Source organism: Macrotis lagotis, chromosome X (genome assembly GCF_037893015.1).
Source record: "Macrotis lagotis isolate mMagLag1 chromosome X, bilby.v1.9.chrom.fasta, whole genome shotgun sequence".
NCBI classification, from domain to species: Eukaryota; Metazoa; Chordata; class Mammalia; order Peramelemorphia; family Peramelidae; genus Macrotis; species Macrotis lagotis.
This window is the reverse complement of record NC_133666.1, coordinates 253,699,167-253,721,634: the sequence shown is the minus strand read 5'-3', so window position 1 is coordinate 253,721,634 and position 22,468 is coordinate 253,699,167. Positions and strand designations below refer to the sequence as shown.

The 22,468-nt window shown below is 34.8% G+C and overlaps 1 protein-coding gene across 19 annotated transcripts in view; it reads left to right on the top strand.

Annotated features, from left to right (window-relative positions):
- MAST4 (microtubule associated serine/threonine kinase family member 4) overlaps nucleotides 1–22,468 on the top strand; it is an 880,607-nt gene that overhangs the window by 646,704 nt on the left and 211,435 nt on the right. The gene's annotated exons all lie outside the window — the stretch shown is intronic.

Genomic DNA, 22,468 nt, shown 5'->3' with positions numbered 1-22,468 from the left:
CAAATCATGGATTTATAACTCAAAAGAACTCAGAAATCATCTAGTCTAATCCTCTCATTTTATAGGTAAATGAATTCCTTTTACAAGCATTTCCTAAATCATGAGGATACAAATATCTTTTGTTCTTAAGGAACTTACATCTTCATTGGAGAAGATTAAAAAGTCAACCTACAAACATTTGTGTAGCACTCATTGTGGCCCAGAAACTGTGTTAACCTCTGAGGATAAAAATTAAAGTCAAAAACAGTTCTCCCTTTCAAAGAATTCATATTCTAAATGGGGAAGAGAATGCACATAAGATGTAGCTGTAGAAAAGCTGAAAAGATTCAGGGATCCCATGGTTTAATGCAAGATGGATAACAAGGTCTAGACACCCTTGAGGTGTTTTCCTTAGGCCACAGTCATAGAGAAGCCTGGAGAACAAAATGATTTGCCATTTTGCTAGATAAATTAATTCATGAAAGTAAAATGAGTTGGTGTGGCTTCATTCTGTTTTTCAGGAAGGCACAAGGTAGAAGGTTTTCATGACCAAATTCATTGAGGCCCACAGAGGTATTGTAACTTATCCAAGATTAGCAAGTATTTAGCAATAAAAATGAAATTGGAGTTCAAGACCTCTGACTCTAGAATCTTTATTCTTCCCACCTTACTTCCTTGCTATGAGATTCATTTACAGAGATGTATAGTGGAAATGGATTTTTTCTAATCCATCTGCATATTCTCTTTTTATTAATCAATCAACATGTTCAATGAGAGAGAAAAAGAAATTATATGCTTCCTTCTTCCTAGAGACAATTTGGGGAAGCAAAGCTAGTACATGAGGGCAACTAGAAAACTATTTTAGAATCATTTTGATAAACCTTCCAAGGATTCATTGAGGAAGTCTAGGATGATCTAGGCTTTTAAGTATAAACTCTGGATAAATGGGGGGAAAAAGTTGACTTTTCCCACAAAGGAGATGAGTAAAAGTTAAAGACAAGAAGATAAAATAAGTGAGTAGTGCAGAAGACTGCCCTGAGGGCTGCAATTATTGCAGTGATTTCAATATATATATATATATAAAAATATATATATATATATGTATACATATATATATATACATACACACTTTAAATATTATCATTTTGAGCTTTACTTTCCCAAAAATGTGTGGCATAATTTAATGAGTCATAAGAGACAGAGCATGATGGCTAGAGAGCCTGCTGTAAAACCAGGAAGAACTGGATTCATGTCCTAACTCTGATACATAATGGATTTGTGACCCCATAATCTCAGAGGTTTCTAGAAGGCAACTCTCTAGGGGCTACATTGCAGAAAAGAGAAAGCCTGCCATTGACAAAAGCAGTTTCCTCACCTGTAGTTGGCTCTATCAATGAAATCAGAGATCTGGTCTCTATAACATCTTTTCACTGAATAAGTAATATTTCTCAGGAAAAAATTACTGATTTTGAAATTACAGGTAGATTTATTGTGATTAATAAGTCTCAAATTCTTTTAAGAGCACTACTGGATTCATGATGGCCTTTAGACATTTGTTTTCTCAACCAACAGAAAATTTTAATATTTTGTGATGTCAACAAAATTTTTTGACATTAAAAAGGTGACTGAAAACGTTGTGCAGGGATAAGAGTGGGAGGAAAAAGCACTGCTGTATTAACATTATTGAGCCTCCAAAAAAAAAGACCATATACTTTAATAATCTGTCTTTGAAAGCAAAGAACAAGACATATAGTCAATATGGTGACCACTAGGAGGTGTCCCAGGTCAAATGTGAGAGCCAACAGACAGAAACCAAGAATCTTTTAATTAATGTGAATTTTACCAAAATTTTTATATTAATTTATGAGAGAATAGTCAGTTGAAACTGGTGGAAATGTGAATATAGTGGATTTCACTTCAAACATCATTTAAGGATGAGTAAGTTGGGTGGCAGTGGAATATTTTGAATGTTTTTGTTTTCATTTTTTATGTAAATCAAATTCTCCTGGAGATCTGGTACGGGATTCATTTCTGTTTTAGAGTTATTGCTTGAATGTTCTATGACAAATTATTATCTCTGTGATTACATGACTTCATTAAAATACCATGACCACATTATATATGAAAAGATACTGTTTATTCTTTGCACAGATTTGTCCTATACCTAGATTCACTATCATTTGCTCTTGCTTCCCTTTCACATCAGTATATTTTCTTGATTTTTATTTGGTTCTCATACCATTCCTCTTACTTATACTTTGTCCTTGTTTTTGAAGAATCATTCCTCTCTTGTGGTGTTAACTATTATAATTTAACAAAAACTGTTTTGTCACTTAAAACATGGGGGAATAAAATACATTTAGATGATACTTCATGGTTGATATTATTTGTTGGTTGCATTATGTTGTATGTTATACTATGAAGTATTGTGAGAAAATTAGACTGTAAATTTTAATTTTTCAGTGTCCCTCATTGTTATGGACACTCCTTTTGTTTGTGTAGATTATAATCCATCCTTACTTTCTCATTCCATGCTATTATTATCCATATTCTTCTACTGGGGGGCCTACTCAATATGAAGGAACTTTTCCCCATACATGTCTAAATTCATGGTACTAGTGAAGTATTTGAATTTTTCCATCTGTTATTCTATCCTTTGTTCAATCATTTCCTGGATGATAAACTTTAATGTATGTGATTGTCTGTCTATATGTCACCTAGCTATCTATCATCTACCTATCTTTTTATCTATCTATCATCACAGGTCACTTATCTATCACCTTGTTGTCATTTATCGATCTGTCATTCATCTGTCACCCTAGCCATCTATCATTTATCTGTCTATCTGTCCCTATGTCTGTCTTCCTATCTAAATAGAGCATCATGGTTAGAGAGTTGCTTTCAACCCCAGAAAGACAAGAGTTAATGTTTCACCTCTAAAACATACTAGTTCTACGATCCATGACCAGTCACTTGCTTCTCATTTGCAGAGGTGCTGATCAGCCTTGAGAGAGATGCCTTATCCCTCAGGGATTTATTGTGCCAGTGAAATCATAGACAGATTAATATCCTTATTGTTGATATAGATACAGGTATGTACACACATCCATATATAAATGTAAATGCATATATGAACATACATATGCATATATAAGTATGTTAGTGGTGTCAAGCTAGACATCACTAAATCATATATTAGGTTCCATTTGGACCTTAAAAACCATACTCTACATTATGTTTTATAATATTTTATTTATTTTGTTATATATTTCTCATTTACTTTGCATTCAGGCCATGCTTGAAGACATGTGACCCACAGGCCGTGTATTTGACAATTCTGATGTTTATAATTACATTTGTGTAATTATGTATTGTGTAATATAATAGACTCTTTTTCTGTATATAGACAGACATATGTGTATGTTTGTGTGTTTTTTCATGAGTTATAGCAGATCTCATTAGTGCATAATATGATCCTGTGAAATATATATTGCCAGTATTATCATCATTTTATAAACCAGGAAACTGAAAAAGAGAAATTAAGTAATTCCCTTTAAAAAAATCAAATCCTGAACAGCTCTTCTTACTCTAAATCTAGTGAATGTTATTTTTATAATGCTCTAATGGATCTCTAGATCTATAATTCTAGCCTGATGTTTTCCACTATATACCACTTCTGTTTTTCCAACTGGTAACAGGGCCAACTCCCCTCAGTAGTAAAGTCATATCAAACTGGTGGTGATGCTCAATCAATTTCAGGTGTGTCTGATTCTCTGACCGCTTTTAGGGTTTTCTTGGCAAATGTACCATTTCTTCTTCCAGCTCATTTTTTACAAATGAAGAATGAAAGCAAGCATGGTGACTTGCTTAGGCTCACATAGCTAATAAGTGCCTGAAGCTGAATTTGAACTCAGGTCCAGAGGACTCCAGGGCTAACCGTCTTATCTACTGTGTCAACTAGCTGTCCTATCTCAAACTAAATAGGTCTAAAACTGAACTCATCTTGATCCACAAATAGGTTCCATGTATCTTTGCCTTTAAGGAAGGTATATATGTATGCAAATAGATAATATGTATACATATATGTTTGTTTATGGATTTATGTAAATTTATGTGATTGAATTGATGACACTTTAAAAGATCTCACTTATGTGCTGTAAGAGTTCATGTCTTTTGGGGCGGCTAGGTGGCGTAGTGGCTAAAGCACCGGCCCTGGAGTCAGGAGTACCTCAGCCTCAGACACTTAATAATTACCTAGCTGTGTGGCCTTGGGCAAGCCACTTAAACCTGTTTGCCTTGCAAAAACCTAAAAAGAAAAAGAGTTCATGTCTTTAATATTAAATAATAATCAAAGAGTAATTTAATAATCTTAAATATTAAGCAAAAAGAAAGATCATGATCCTAGAAGAATAAAAAACATAAAAACAAAGGTCAAAAATCTTTAGGAGGATGAAATATATTTTAGAAGTTGAATATCTTAACAGTGCTTTGCTCAAACTGCCTTCATATACTTGTCATATAGTGATGTAGTTATTTGGGTTTTTGTTTCATCCCTACTCAGACTGTAAATCCCATTATGTTTTGACACATGTTTGACTTTCTCTGAAAATGCACATCACAATTTTATGGCTAATCTTCATTATTTATATTTTCACCATCACTTTCTTAATCTAGATATTAAACAAAGAGTAAGTCAAGCTCTGATTTGTGATGTTTGCTAATTTCCAAGGTGTAAATGCACACTTGAAGTTTAACATTCAGCTCTGGTAAAGTCAGTATAAGCTATCTTCAACACAACTCTGGTTAAAAGACATTATCAACGATGTATAATTATATTCTTTTTAAAAATATAAATAATATTTACAAGATTTTTGAGTTCCAAATTTTTTCCCTCCCCCAGATGATAAGCAATCTGATACATGTGCAGTCTTGTTAAACATATTTCCATATACCTACCATATTGGCCTATATGACCAGAAAAGGCAATGTTCAATGTTGGAAGTGATGTTGGAAATTTGGGACACTAATACATTGTTGGTGGAGGTGCAAGCTCAGCTAACCTTTCTGGAGAGCAATCTGGAATTATGCCCCAAAAGCAATAAAAATGTGCATATCCTTTGATCCAGCAATACCACTACTTCATCTATACCCTAAAGAGATCATGCAAAAGGGTAAAAGCATCACTTGTACAAAAATATTCATAGCAGCTCTGTTTGTGGTAGCAAAGAATTGGAAATTGAGTGAATGTCCATCAATTGGGGAATGGCTGAACACTATTGTTCCATTAGAAACCAAGAGGGATGGAATTTAGAGAAGCCTGGAAAGACTTGCATGAACTGATGTTGAGTGAGATGAGCAGACCCAGAAGAATTTGCTCATTTCTTCAGTGCAATAATCAGGGACAATTTTAGAGCACTTATGATGGAGAGTACCATCTGTATCCAGAGAAAGAACTGTGAAGTTTAAACAAAGACCAAAGTCTATTGTCTTCATTTTTTAAAGATATCTTATGTACTATATAATTTTGCTATCTCTTATATTTTATTTTTCTCCTCAAGGATATGATTTTTCTCCCAACACATTCAATTTTGATCAATGTATAGCATGGAAACAATGTAAAGATTATCAGACTGCCTTCTGTGGGTGGGGGGGGTGGGAAGAAAGGGAGATGATTGTAAAATTCAAAACCTCACCAAAAATGAGAAGTAGAAACTACTATTGTATATAATGGGAAAACAAAATATTATTAAAAATAAAATAAGAAGAATCAGTAGTGAAAAGGAAAAAAAGCATATTTCCACATTAGTCATGTTATAAAAGAATAGACAACTCAAAAGGAAAAAGTAGTGAGAAAAAGCAAAGAAAGTGAAAATAGTATGCTTTGATCTGCTTTCAGATCCTATCAGTTCTTTCTTTGAATTTAGATAGTGTTTTTCATCATGAATCTTTTGGATTTATCTTGAATCATTGTATTGCTTTGGAAAGAGCTTTGTCTATCTTAGTTGATCATCGACTGCTTTCTTTCTTGAATGGCCATGTAAGCAAGGGTGAGAGGCAATAAACAGTCCTTTCTAGTGCTATATTGTTACTCTTAAAATAATAAAAGAAAAATATATATATCCTGTTTTGGTTTGGAAAAATCCTCTGTGAAGCACTGATGGGAAACAGCCTCAAATTATATAGGAGAAGGTGTAGGATACTTATTAGGAGGAAAAACCTCAGTGGTGAAGCCCAGAGATACCCCAAGCATGTGGTCCTTGGATGTCCTTGAACTCTTTTCCTATAACAAGCATTGCTTGAAGTGGCTTATATTTTATAGCACAAGAGAGGAGTGGAAGTGTGCATATCCTTTTTATTAATGGAAAGGGGAAGGGATTTTTTAAAAAGTCAAATTGATAGATATGCACATGCGATTCTTGTTCAAGAAGCAAAAGAGGCTTGTCCTAGAAAGACCTTCCAAGCCTTGAGAGGTGAGTTTTTCAGCCTCTGTAAGTGCATTTATAAATGGGAAATGAGTCACAATTTTACAGTTTATTTGGTGTGACCTGACTTCATCAAGTTTACAGCACATATTGTATGCTGATGAATTTTGAGCAATGTGTTTTTCAGATCAGAAAATTTCAGCAGAGCTTGGTGCATAAGCATTTGGAACAGCTTAGGATATAAACTGCTGAGAGATCATTTAAACACTTTAAGAGAAAATCAGGTTCACCCTCTAATATTTTCCATGTGTAATAAAATTGTATGCTGAAAGGTATGGGAAATGGAGTTTGGTTCCTTTTTCTTTTTTTTTTTTCTTACGAGAGGCTAATGGTTTTGACCTTCTAGCCCAATGAATCATGTCAAGATTTTGAGTTTTTAGGATTCATATTTTAACTTTAGGGAGACAGTGCAGCAAATGCTATGCTAGTTTTAGGGGTGGCTAGGTAAGGTAATGAATCCCATTCATTTCAAAAATTCTTAGACATAGAAATAGCTTTTTATCATGTGGATCACTTTGGTTCCTTAGGAGCTTCTGAAATTTTTGGTAAGCAGTTAGCAATGAGATTGAATTTCATTGAGGATGCTTTAGGTTTTCTACTGAAGTCCTTAAGCATACCATATAATACTGTAATATTATCTGATTTAAACTCACTAACTTGATATTCATTGCTTTACTTTTAGCCTAAATTTTATCATTTCTTTCAAATATTTCTATCATAATAGATTTAAAAATCATGTGGTTTGGGGGGCTGGTTGCCCCAAGATACTGAGGTTTTTCTCTCCTTAGGAAGCTTTGTGATCCTACAGTCATCTGGGCTTTCTCATGGGCTGCCCGACTAATCTTCCATATGCATCAGTGTATTCAGAATCCTTCAATGATTCCCCAGTGCCTACTCAGTAAAGTTCAGACTCCTTAGCCTGGCATTCACGGTCTCTACCATCTGGTTCACCCTGACCTTTTCAGCTCTTATCTTGTGATTTTCTCTTCTTCATACTCTGTGTTCCAGTCAAACTAGATAATTCACCTTCCCTTATATTCAACCTAGATTTTCTTGTCTGGGTGTCTTTGCTTATAGCTGTTTTCTATATTGCAGTATTTACCTGTCTCCTCTCCATTCTCTGAAATCTCATCTCCTCCTTAAAGTCTAGATCAAATTCTAGCTCCTCAGTGAAGCCTTTCTTCATCCCACTGAGGTCTGCTGCCTTTTTTACTTACCTTTAAACAGTGCTTTGCACAAACTGCCTCCATATTTTCATCACATAGTGATGTAGTTATTTGGGTTTTTGTTCCATCCCCACACACCCTGTAAACCCTATTAGAGGAGGAGGAGTGGCCTGATCTCATAAAAAGTAGTACTCTTTATTAAGGTAGGTACTTAATTAATTAATGTACCTGAAGTTACTGAATTGGAATAAGAGAAGTGGATACAAACCCAGGCCACTGGGGAGCACCTTGAGAAGGTTTCTTCAGGTTAAGGGATGTCTACCTCACCACACCATTTGACAGAAGATTTAGAACTGGAAGGTCCCTTAAGATCATCTAGTCTTTTGTATGTATAGGATGAGGAAAGCAGATAAATGGGACCTTCCTTGCCTAAGATAAGAAGCAGCAAGTAGAAGAGCTGAAAGCTGTACCTGAGTCCTCTGACACCAACTAGTTTATACCATGCTCTCGACCTTGCCAGATGATTATGCCTTATTGCCTCTTATTTCTACTTTAGTCCCAGAGAATATTCATAACACTTTGGCTAGAATCCCTGGAAGAGAGAGGGAGGGAGTAGGGATTTATTCCAACTCAAAGTATGTCAATCAGCTGATTATCTCCTATGCCAAATTATTCCCAAGGGCAGTCTTCCCAGCATGAGAAACTCTCCTGGTGAGTGTGAATGTCTTCTCAGCCTTCTTTAGAAACCTCTTCATTCTCCCCAGAAGTTTGATCCCATTAAGTATCATCTGTAGGACCATCCTCAAAATTAGGACAATATCCCTCCCTCCCTTTCAAGACCCAATCTGGCTGTAGATTTCTTGTTCTGGCTCAAAATACATGTGAAACCAACCTTCTGATGCTCTACAAAGTCTGCAATAATCACTACTTTTATAGACAATCTAATGTTTACAGAGTGATTTTTACAGTCATTAATTAGTTATCCTCCTGATATCTCTGTGAGGTAACTATTATGGGTCTTTTACTTGTTAAAAGAAACTGAGTCAGAGAGAGAAAATGAGAGCCCAAGGGCACAGAGAATCTTCCTTTCTCAAACCACTTCCCCAAGAACTTTGTTCTTTGTAGAGGAATACATGTGTTCAGACAAGCATAGGTGTGTGAATTTGGTAGATGCCCAAATTTGCAAGTGAATGGAGCCTAACCTGTTAGACCTTAATTTTTTTTCCATTGAAATTCTGGTTTGAGAGTCAGGGCAAGAAAGTTGTACTGTATGTAAAAACTAGTCTTTATAGAATTTATGCTTTATGAATATTATCTCATTTGATTCTTGTAATAACTTTGTGAAGTCAGATTTATTTTTATTTTCATTTTAGACATGAGTAAATCGAGACACATTAAGTTAAATGATTATCTAGGATTATTTATTAAGTATCTGAGGTAGGGTTTGAACTTAGGTCTTCCTGCCTCTTGGCTCAGTATTTGAGCCTCTGAATTACCCAGATACCACCCCCACCCTCCACCCCACTCCGAAAACAAATTCGAATATCCTCAGATGATTATTTTAAAGATTTTTTTTTAACTCTATGGTTTAACAAAAACCATCCATGTCGTTTTTTATGTGTATTTCCTCATTCATTACATAAGGGAGATTAGACAATGTAAGGTCCCTTCCTCAGTTTATTTCTTTTTTCCCTCTTTTTCCAAAAATTAATTATATCTCAATAAAAATAAGAAAAAGTTATTCTCTATATTCAACTTTTTAGGTCTTCCTTAAATGATTCTGGATAGAGTATTCACTCACCAGTAATTTCTGTGGATTAATGAAGTCTTTCCCTTCACTATGTCTAGTTCACCTATGTTTGTATATATAGTTATAGAACTGTACCTATAGCTTTTTTAGGTTCATTTCATTGTCATAATAAATTCAAAGAAAGAGAATAAGGATAGAAAATGAAATTCTTGTTCAAGTAGATTCGTTTTGCCCACCAGGTTTCTCTTAATGGTTCAGTGGAACAAGGTAAATTGAAGACTAATAGTTTATCCCAGATGTCTTTTGGGCCATATTGACATCTGGGTGATATGCAGTGGAGAGAACACTGGCCCTGGATTTAGAAAGATCCAAGTTTAAATTCTTCCTGTTTCTTTGTCATTGTTCTCAACTGTAAAAATGGGGAAATAATAGCACCTTTCCCTCGCAAGGTTATTGTGAGATCCAAATGAAATAGTAGTTTTGTAAAAACCATAGGATATTGTGTGACAGAGTAAGTTCTTGATAAATTGCTTGTTAATGCCACCCTTCACTACCCTTTCCCATTTTATCATTACCATTTGAGAATTGACTGAAGTCTCTTTTGAGTAACCCCAATCAAGGACTGTTTTTCTTCATTAGAACTGTGTCATATTATTGAGTCAAATCAGATCTTATCTTTATGTAAGCAGAAGATAGAGTTGATTTTTATGTGACACTTTATTTATGGAGTCAGTCTTACTCTCCAAGTTCAAGGTTCATATGATCATAAGGAAACACTTTACTTTGTCTCTAAATTTGTCACAATTATTTGTCAGTATGTTGCTGTTTTCTACTAAGGGAAGCCTATTCTTAATTATTAATGTTTCTTAAATTTGTAAAGTTCCTGGTTTGAGCTTAGATTTTTTTTGGGGGGGGGGGAGCAGGGCAGGCTATTGCCTGCAACAGCTCTGGTGTGGGTCTGGACATGAACTTCTGAGAGTCAGGTCAGGTAGATAAACATACCCAAACATGCAAGGTTGGGAAGTGTAAATCTACCAACTTTAGTTTTGGAAACTCAGACTTTTTATAGCAAAAACTTATCTCAGGAATGACCAGTTAAAGGAGACCCAGTTTCACAATTTCCTGGTTAAATTTACAATATTTGTTCTTAGAAATCTGCATACTTTTCTATCAGAAAAACCTTTTACAACCACCTCCGGAGCCACAGATTATCCCAGGTCAGGGTTCACTGGTGAGCCAACAGATCCATACAATGAACAATAATCCATACATATCTTTCATGGAAAAAGTCACCAAGGACATGTGAATATCACTCCCAGAGGCTGGCCCTCTACAGCAGGCAGAGGAGATGTATTTAGGTTGAGGACACAGAAGTGAAGTATTTGATTTCACTGGATGACATGACATCCATTTCTGGTTTCACAGATCCTGAAACACTGATTTGCCAAAAAAAAGTAAATGAGTGCTTCATTTAGGTTAAAATATCTCTGAGGTCCCTTTTAGTCTATGAACCTCACAGGTTCTTAAAAGAAGTTGTGATTCTATTTCTGTTGCAGGATTATGAATGGCCATTTCTGTATCAAAGATTTTGTAGTAATATGTTGTATTGATATTTTTCGTGTGATTATTCCAGGATAAATGACTATTAAAAGTCATGAGAAATAACTTAGACGATGGGAAGGGTCACTCACATGTTAAATAATGAAGAATTAGCTGCCAAATGATTTCTAAATGAACTTTCCTGAAAAAGGGAAGGTTGCCACTCCCTGAGCCCATCATCCCACTGTTGAAGCCAGCCCATATAATTTAAGAGTGTTTGGAGTTGCTGCAGGAAAGATCAGACATAGTAAATTATTTGATAAATTCATGATGAATATCATTAGAGCCTAGGAAGTAACTTTTCTGCCTTTCATATAGAAAGTACCATATGTAATATTCTCCACAAAAGAAGCTTTTCATTTTAGAAAGATGGTTTGATATCTTTTGTTTTTCTATCACTTCCCCACTCCCCCAATATACTCCTTTTAACAAAGGAAAAGGAAAAAAAGAGGGGGGGGGGAGTCATTCAGCTAAACTAACCAGCACATCAATAGTTGTTCAATGAAACAATGTACTGCACTTACATTGCTCCACTTCTGCAAAAATGGAAGACCAAAGGCATCTTTTTTCAACTCTTCTTTGGGGGTAAACTTAGTCATTATGATTACAAGTATTCTGTCTTTTTTTAAACTTATTTTTCAGAGCTGATATAACAAGTCTTCATTATTCACTCCCTGGGGATGGGGCAATGGTGAAAAGGAATGAGGCTAGCAGTTTTCATTCCTAGAGAGATGGGAAGGGACTGCAGTCTAGATCAACAAATTATTTCTATATGAGGAATACAAAGTCCAGTTATTTCAGTAGGCAATTATTTAGTAAGCCCCAACTTTGTGGAAAGGCCCATGAAATGGCAAAATGGCATACAACATTCACCTGGTATGCGGGTTTTTGACAGTGAGGGGGCAAGGAAGATGGTGTGGTCACCTCTTCTGCTTCTGTATCTATTTAACACTCAGCCAACTTAAATTTGAAAAGTTATACAACCAGAGTTGATCATATTTCAAACATTATCAGTGAACCCACTACTTTTCTCTGAGATTCCCTTCCAGAAACAGTGTGTATATACATACATCTGTATGTATGTAAACACACACATACTCACAAACACATATATAGGTATGTATATAGTTTTCAAAATTGTGTGTTTCTGTGTGTGTGTGTGTGTGTGTGTGTGTGTAATGTACATAGTTCTTTGGGAGAAACTAGGTGGCACAATGAATAGAGTTTCAGGTGGCATCAAAAAGATCTGAATTTCCATTCAGCCTTAGATATTAGTTGTGTGACCCTGGGTAAGTCACTTAGTCCGGTTTGCCTCAGTTTCCTCACAGGCCAGCTCAGTGGTCCATTGGATAGATAGAGTTTTGGAATCAGAACAGTTTACCTTCCTGAAACCTCAGACACTTAATTTGACCCTGGGTACGTCACTTCACCCTGTTTGCCTCATCTATCAAATGAGCTGGAGGAGGAAATAGTAAACCACTTCCATACCTTTGCCAAGAAAAAAACCCTAAAGGGGTCACAAAGAATAAGACACAACTGAAAAACAACTAAGCAACAACATAGTTGTTTCTATGTGGTCTCCCCATTATAAAGCTGTAAGCTTTATTGAGAGCAGGCTTCAAGTTTATTGACACTGACCTAGTTCTGTGTTTGAATCCTGCCTTAGACACTTAAAAATTACCTGTGTGACCTTGGGCAAGTCATTTAACCCTATTGCCTTGCAACCCCTCCCCCCCCAACAAAAACTCTCCAAAACAGACTTTGACATGATTGCCCACAGGAAAAAGTAACTCAGGAAAGACTTCTGTACATGGGGAATGCATGGTCAAGATCATGTACCACTAGGGGACCAAGGAGACTTCTAGAAAGAATTTAGCTTTTACAGCTTTTCTCACACATTCCCTTTCAAAGACAAACATCTGCTGGGTCACTTTGATACCTTCCCTGATGCTATATGTCAGTTCTTAATGTTTTAGGATCTACGTTAGAATATAATCTAATGATAAAGTACATTGTGACTCTTGTTACTACTGTCCATTTAATGTTACCTGGAAATGTCATAGCCGAGTTAGAGCATTACCCTATTTTTCACTTTCCATTGGTCATTTGTATAGTGCCTAACCTAATCATGTTTAGTCCCTGGACTCTTTCACAATGTGTCATTGGCATATATTTTTTTCAGTATTTTTGGCATATAATTTATCATTTGGTGATTATTTATCCTAAAGGGCTATCTCATTTACCATTCATCTCCTTGTCATGAGTGACATCTACAAAATTCTCTCCGAGCTTTTACCAGGTTGTTACTGACTGGGTCCTTTCTTCTTCCTGACTTCTCACAAATGGGACAGGAGCCTTTATCTTGGCAGTTTGGGATGTCTGGAGAATCAAAGTGAACCAGGCTTCAAAGCTGTGGCCAGCAGGTAGCCAATTTAGAATGCTCTCATTGCCCTTCCTAGCCTTTATCTGGCTTTATGGAGGCTGCAGTAGTAATATTCTTGGCTGGGCTTGGGTTGACTGGGAAAAGGTGGGTCTGTCAAATACTAGAACGAGATCAGAAATCATTTAGTTGAAGCCCTTTATTTTACAGTCAAGAGTCTGAGTAGACATGCCTGAACCATGGACATCCTGTTTTCAACACTTTAGCTGGGAAATAATTTTACTCTGTTAGCTATATTTGTGTTACAGAAAAATTAAAAACCTACTCCAAAATCAACAAAAATATTAATTATGAGAATACTTGGTCTACTTGTATGGCATTTATATAAGCATTTAAAATGTTTGTCCTGAAATTTACAAAAATTTAAAACCTCACTGTGATTCAGTCACTTTTGTAAGGACTTTACTTTTGCTAGGTGTTTTCTATGAGATCATGAGGTGGGGCAGTGGAGAGAACCTGGCTTTGGTGTCAGGATGACTTGGATTCAAAACAGCTTCAGTCACTTTAGCAGTAGGACTCTTGGCAAGTCAACTAATCTCTGCCTCAGTTTCCTTATCTGTGAAATGGAAGTACTCAAATGAGACACCTTCAAAGATCATTTGTCGGCTTTCAGATTTTTATGACTTGATGGTGGCTAGTCACCAAAGGAGTTGATCAGGTTTAGAGGGGATGTCCTTCCAGAAACCATATTGAAGAGAGTTTATATTGTGAAAATTTGAGAATTTGAGACAATACAGAACTTTAAAAATGATATCATTCAAGTATTCAGTCCAGACTGGAAAAGTCAAATGGATGAAAGATATTATTGTCCATTATGTAGTGTAATTGGATGCACCCTCTGGAGCTAGACCTTAAGTACATATTTGCTGGACAGATACTATAGTTAGGGACCTGGGACCAGGAACGAATAGGAGGAGTGAAGGCTGGATTTGCCCTAAAAAATTGCAGTGTTATTAATGATCATAAGTCATTCCTGAAATACTCACCTTTTAAATATTTTAAAAGATTGCTCTGTAGATAATTTCTGCTTAATGTGCAAGCATCTTTTCCATAGGTTTGATCAGTAAGGACCTTTTGTCAGAATTTATTTTAAGAGCAAGAATATAATGTATGGACAAAAGCATGACCTCTGTCCTCAAAGAGCTCAATACAATAAGGTAGTTAGCATTCAAATAACTGTGCACATATAAGATATATTGTATATAAATATCTTCAAATAGTCACATGCGTATAGATATACACATATAAGATATATATGTATATACATATATTTGTATGTCTTTATACATATTTGTGTATATATAGACATATATATATGTGTGTGTGTGTATATATATATATATATATATAAAAAATTATAGTATCAATGGGAGGTACTCAGATGGAAGAGACTATGAGAGGGAAAGAGGACTGAGAAGGGCTTCCTGTTGAAAAAGGTGTGTAAAGGAACCAAGGCATCCAAGTGTAGTAGGTGAGGAGAGGAAGTATTCTCAGGATTCAATGTCTTTATGATGGTCTTTGGAGATGGAATGTTGTGTATTTAGAACATCATGAAAACCTGAACCACAGTGTATATGACTGGAGTCAAGTGTAAGAAGATTAAAAAGTGAAGAAGGCACCAGATTATAGAAAAATTCAATAAGAACCTTATAATTAAAATATCATATATTTCAGTATTCCTACTCCATTCAGTGGTGGCCTCTGGAGAAGATGGCAAAAACTGTGGTGGAAATTATAGTTTAAATGGAAAAGTAGTAGTTATCAATGTGGAAGTTGCCTCTATATTATCCCTATTTAGTTATCAATTTGTTAGAATAACAAAAATTAGAATTAACTTCAAATTAGAAGGAAGTTAAAATGCCTAATTAAGGGAGTTCCAGCCTCAATTAATTTAAACTTCCTATTGACATTGTGGGAAAAAAATGGAAAATGGATAAGAGAACTAGGATAGACATAAACGGTTATCATTTCCTAAGGACATTTAACAAGTATAAGTAAATAGCAACAATGAGGAAACAGAAGGGGGGAAAAAGCTTTGATATTGCTTCCTTTAGAACAGAACAAATTCCTTGACAAGTAGGATGATATGGAAGGCAGAGACAATATAGTTTATAATATAAATGCATTTGAAAAATTATTTGAGAAGAGGGTGAGAGGTTTATTTTATGAGCAAAATTACCTAGGAAAAATCAAAATAAACAGTGGAATTAAAGCCTAATATATAAAAAACATTGTAAGAAACTCAAGAAAACAAAATTGCCCTAAGGACATTTGAGAATTAAAGTGCAGGGCAGCTAGGTGGTGCAGTGAATAGAGCACCAGCCCTAAGTCAGGAGGACCTGAGTTCAAATCCATCCTCAGACACTTAATAATTACCTACCTGTGTGACCTTGGGCAATTCACTTAACCCTAATGCCTTGTAAAAATCTAAAATAAAAGGAAAGTGCATCCTTAATAATTATGTAGAAGGGACTATGAAGGCTTTTATAAATGATATTCTGCACCAAACTTCTCTACAGACAAATAGTTCATTGGAAAAGGATATAAGATCCAACTGAGTTTATTATGTTGGCAATTTTTTAAAAAGCATTTTTTTAGGTCAAAATTCCACCTCAATGACTTATTGACAATGGATGCATGTCATAAGAATTCTTTAAAATATTTAATAACAGAAATAGAAATAATTCTTTAATATTAATAACAAGACATAAAATATAGAGATGTATGCTTACTTTATGCATTTTCAATATCATAGAGCTCAAAATCCGAATGGAAAAAGAATCCCCCATAAGTAGTGATGTTCCTTAGTCTTTCCTCTTTATTCGTGACCCAAAAATAATACAGTATTCTCACTTCCCTCCCACTTAAATCTGGGCCTAACTTATTATCCATAGACACTGTTTGTCCAAAATATATAAAAATATGGATAAGCCCTATGGATTGTCCACCTACTTCCATTTCATATTCCAGACAACAGCATTGACCTGTTCTTGAACCAAAAGGTTTTTTAACAGCAGTATTATTCTGGTGACGCTATATGACTATAGTTTAGAGAAGATCACATTCTCTGAAGAATTAAGTTAAGGTCACCTAAAGGGCAATGGAGACGTGCATGGTGGACATGAGTCACCCCAACTACATTGCCAATAACAAATTGTGCAAGAGAAGCAGTGAAGCGGATGTCCTTAGTGAACTACGACTGGAAAACAAGGTGGGTCAGGTATATGACCGGAATCAAGCAGAACCAATACACAACACATGCTTTACTGTTAACTTACCCAATATATCAAGATCTTGAAGATGTCAAGGCAGAGGTTATAAGAGTCTTATAGGATGAGTTCCTTGCCATTGCAACAAGTAGCCAATGAAAGGCAACATGGAGCCATCGATAGTGTTGAACTTTGTTGGAGTTATTTATAGTCGAATCTCACTTTAAATAATATTTAATTGTGTGATGGGCGGCTAGGTGGCACAGTGGATGGAATGCCTGGTCCATGGTCAGAAGGACTCAGCTTTCTGAACTTAAATCTCACCTCAGAAACTTTCTAGCTTGTTAAAACTGGGCAAGTCATTTAACTTGTTTTCCTCAGTTTCCTCATCTATCAAATGAACTAGAGAAGGAAATGACAAATCACTCCAGTATCTTTGCCAAGAAAATTCTAAATAGGGTCATGACTTAAAAAAACTTAAAAAACAACAAAGTTGGGTGATCCTCTACCCTTAGCATTCTTAACCTCAGTTTCTTCAAATATAAAAACATAATTAAAAACAATGTGAAATAAATATGTATAGTACTTTGCCATACAGGTATTTCTTAGAATTATTACAAGTTTATTTCTAAACTACCTCAATAAAGCAAATATCACAATGAGCAAGTCACATGAATTTTTTGATTTCTTTGTGAATATAAAAATTTCATTTATATAATACTTTAGTGTAATAGTATGTCTTTAAAAATGAACAAAGTTTAATAAAAAATACTTTATTGCTAAAAATAAAAATAAAGCTTCCCTCCAACTTGAGCTTTCATCTAGTTGTAATCTTTTTGCTAATAGATGATCTTGCCTTAATGTTCACAGCTGCTCATTGATCCGGGTGGCTTTTTCTGAAAGTTGGGGTAACTGTGTCAGTTTCTTAAAATAAGACAATGGCATTTACCACATTGGTTGACTCTTCTTTTCACTTGGACACTTAGAGGCCATTATAGGATTTTTAATTGACCTAATTTTAATATTATTGTGTCTGGGAAATAAGGAGGCCTGTGAAGAGGGAATGACCAGTGGGTGGAGCAGTCAGAACACATACAATATTTATCAGTTAAGTATGCTGTTTGGATGGACATGGTTCATGGCACTCCCAAAACAAATACAGTAGCAATCATCAAAAAATCACTGGTCACAGATCATCAGAACAAATATAATAAAAATGAAAAAGGTTGAAATATTACAAGAATTACCAGAATGTGAGCATGTGCTGCTGGAAGAATGGTGCCAGCAGACTTGCCCAACGCAAGGTTGCCACACATCTTCACTTTGACATACAAGGTGAAGTACAATAAAATGAGGTAGGTCTGTATGAGTGTTGTTATTATCCTTTTAAAAGAAATTACAGAGCCATATAACTATAAAAAGTATATATTGTGATTTTCATAAAGAAAAAGGCACCTGTTATAATTTTTAAAATTTGTGGGAGGAAATGCAATAATTTGCTTCATAGTATCTGGACAATTTACTTTTTTATTGTTTTGCTTTTTGTGTATCCTATACTAAGCATGTGTTACAGATCTTATTTCATTTAATCCTTACAATCACCCTGGGAGTTTGATGTTATTATCTCCATTTTATAGATAAGGAAACTAAGACAACAAAGGCTAAGTGACATGCCCAGGGTCACATAGCTAGAAAGACCAAACTTAGATTTTCCCATCTCCAGTTCCAATGCCCAGTCCATAGAGGCCACCATTTTTTCCACAGTAACTGTGTATCCATCTGTTGTCTCCATTTGTTACATCATCACTTACCTATTCAATACATGGATTAAGTGCTAAGTTGGTCCATACTCATAGGTACAATTTCATGAAAGTTCAAATCACCATGGATTGAAATTTGAGCTGTTCTTTATGCTATTTCACATCATATTAATGTCAGAGTTTCAGAAAGTCAGAATTCCTTCCCGTGAGGTATATAGAGTTTAGTTGAAAGCAGTTAGCCTTGAAGGTGAATGGATAATAAAGAATCCAAGTCTAAAGTTAATCTAAGAAACTTTTTGAATTAATTCTATATTTTGGGGTAGCAAATTTGACGTCCTGGTTATTTCTTATTTATAGTTTTAAATATATATGTTTAATCTTTAAAATCGCTTTGTATTTCCTGAAGATATGAAAAATGTACAAGGGAGGTCAGTTGCTTCTAGTCCACAGCTAAGATAGATAGTAGGCATGACCTAGAATTCAAAAGGACTGTATAAAGTTCACAAATTGACTGTTCTACTACATGAATAATGGAATATAATCTATATTCAGCCAGAAACAAAGTACTGCATGTATTCATAACTCTATCAGCTTTGAAAATATCTACTGGGCATAGATATGGCAGGATTGGTAACCTAGCAAACAGAAATACTTTTATCCTTTTATGACACTCCACAGAGGAGATCAGAATATTTCTTTTATTTGTTAAGTGAATTTTTATCACCTTTTTACAACTGATGTAACGATTAAATATTATTGTCTTCTTATATGACAGAAAATTATATTAGGCAAGTTTTAGGAAAGACTGCTTGTATACGATCCAAAATTTATAAACAATTCATAATATTATAAAATTCGCAGAGACTTGAGAATAGCCAGATTACAGCAATGAAGACACTTTTAACCAAATATGTAGCCTCTGGAAAGTTTCTTTTAAGATTTATAACTTGGTCTTTTGTGTTTGCTTCTGGAATCAATTTGGCATTTTTGGCATTTAGAATTTGATGGTCCTTGACATCAGGGAAATAAAAATTCTGGTCCTTAGGGAAGGAGGTAAGTAACTGTCCCTCCTATATAAATGTATCCTATATGGCTCCTTTATAAAGATCTTTTATATTATACTTCTAATATAATTACTTTGTTCAATTATAGGAACGCAACCAGCAAAAATCTTGGGAACCCTCTTTCCCCATACACATCAGATCAATTAACTTTGATCTTGTGTTATAGAACTGTCTTTGGAGCTGTCTGCCTAAATATAACTTCACTGACCCATTTTGTAAAATGGTGACAGGAGTAACTGCCCTCCTTTCCTCATAGGATTGTTCTCAGGATGGAGATGTTATCTGAAAGCATATTGTTGCTAACAAAGACTTTTTTCAATATGTTAATGATAATTGAATATATGTCTAGTTCCTTTATTACTGTTTATCAATAAACATTTATTAATTATGAGTCCGTGAGATATAAAAAGAATAAAAAAAAGACAGTTTCGACATTTATGTATGTGTGGGTGTGTGGCACATGCTTGTGTCTGTTGTTTTTCAGTTGTTTCCATCTCTTCATGGCACCTTTTGGAGTTTTCTTGGCAAACATATTGGAGTAGTTATTTTCTTCAACTCTTTTTTTTTTTTTTTTTTTGCTGATGAGGAAATTGAGACAAACAGGGTTAAGTAACTTGCCCAGGGTCACATAGCTAGCCAGTGCCTGAGGCCAGATTTGAACTCAGGAAGATGAGTCTTCCTGACTCCTAGCCCAGGAGCTTTAATCTGCCATGCCACCCCACTGCCTAATTCACAATGAGAAAGTATTTTAAAAATAAAAGTTCAAATATAGACACCTAACATATGAATTTAATAATAAATTAAATATTCATCTCTACATTCTTTTTTATGCTATGATAATATAAGTATAATTATTTAGAACTTCAAAATTTTCACAGCATTTTATATGTAATATGTCATTTAATCTTCACAATAACTGTATGAGAGATTATATTCTTACCATTTTATAGATGAGAAAACAGAAATTAAGAGAAGTTAAGCCACTTGTCTAGGACATTTACTTGAGAAATGTCAGAGGGGGAATTTAGATCTTTCAGACTTCCAAGTCCTGTCTTCTATTTCCTCTTTAGGTTTGAGCATCAAGGGTGCTAGGTGGCACAGTGGATAGAGCCCTGGCCCTGGAGTCAGGAGGACCTGAGTTCAGATGTGACCTCAGACACTTAATAATTACCTAGGTGTGACCTTGACTTAACCCCACTGCCTTGTAAAAGCAAACAAACAAAAAAAAAACAATTGAGCACCAGTCCTATGGTCAGGAGGATCTGAATTCATATCTAATCTCAGACATTTATTAGCAAGTCACTTAAACCCAGTTCCCTCAAAAAAATAGAATTGAGTATTTGTGTTCTGTCTCATTTTTATTGTTTTCTTATATCAAATTAAAAAAATTAATTAATTTATTTTTATTGATTTCTGTTTATTTTTATTGATTTCTGACATCAGAAAGTATTAAATAGAACTCTAATGTCCATGGAGTTAAATATAGGGAAGTCAGCTGACAGAAAGTTCAGAAACCCAGAGAATCTTCCAAATATAGAAAACCAAAACACAGAAAATAGCATGTCTGTCTTTGCTAGGTTTTCTTATTTTAGGGATATGTGTCACTCTCCTGAACTAATGAGACTATATCCTGCCCTTTGTTCTCTTAAACAACCACAATAGAGTTGAGGCCCTCTTCAGTTGCATTCTGTCATCCTTATTATAGGATTTACCATGATATTTACAGTATGTTTATACCACTTGAAAGTCTAAGAATTACTAATTTTACAGAAATTGCTCTAAAACTCATATATTTCCTCAGGAAATTTTTAAAGTAATCAGTGAATCACAAAGTGTGCATGGACAAGATCAATGATTGCATCAATGTAGGGAACTTTCTTTACCTAAGAAAAGTCTAAGTTCTATAACCTGCAATCTTGTAGAAGTGAGACAATATTTTAAAGTGCTTTGTAAACTTTAAAGTGTTATATAAAAGTTAGATCTTGTTGCTTTTGTTTGTTAATATTATTATTATCATTATTCTTATTTTTATTGCTTGGATTCCACTAAACAATTAAGTTATTTAACTAGAATAACAGGGCCAATATGTAGGAAAAGAGAGAGTTGAATCTATGTTTTCCTGACTTCTACATCAATCCTCTATCCATTATTGCATGCTGCCTCATATTTATTTTTATATTTATATGCTCCCTTTTATTTACTTTATTTACTTTCTTTTCTAAATGAATTTTTTGCCCCTTCTGGATATTGTCTTTAATCCTGTCTTATTTTTTGCAGTAAAATGTCTTGTCTTTATCCTACTTTTACATGCAATAATAATTTTTATTCCTCAGAAATGAGAAACAAATTATTTTTTCAATTGAAAACGACTTTTATTTAATCCACGATTGAGGTCTTTTTCTTTATATTACCAATTGATGACGTTTAGGGATTTTTTTTTTTTTTGTTTGGAGTCTAGGAGGCAGTATCCCTTCTTCCTCTCCAGGCATCAGTATTCAGAACTATTCAGAAAAACTTTATAGAGTCATAAAATATAAAAGTTGGAAGGGACTTCAGAAGAAACTATTGCCTGAGTCAAGAATCTCTGTACAAAACATTGTGGATAAATGGTAATTCAGCCTTGGTTTAAGACTACCAACAAGAGAATACAACCTGAGACTGTCCATTCCCATTTTAGAGGTGAAATCTTTAGAATTTATTTTCTTATACTGAATTAGATTAAATCTTCTTCTGCAACATTTACTCATGATTCCTTGTTATGTTATTTTGAGGTAGTGATGGGATTAGGAGGAGGGGGCAAGCCAAAAGAAATTAATTTCTTTTTTATATGACAACCCTATTTTTGTAGGGGATTGAGAGGGCGTGCCCAAGTCTTTTCTTCTCTGTCAAATCCTTTAGCAGTCCTTGAAAAACCTAATCTTCAGTTCTTTCACAGTTCTGATTACTCTTTTCTGTATACTTTTTTTAAAATCTTTGCCATTCCTAAATGTGCCACCAACCCCTGGACCTGATGCTGATA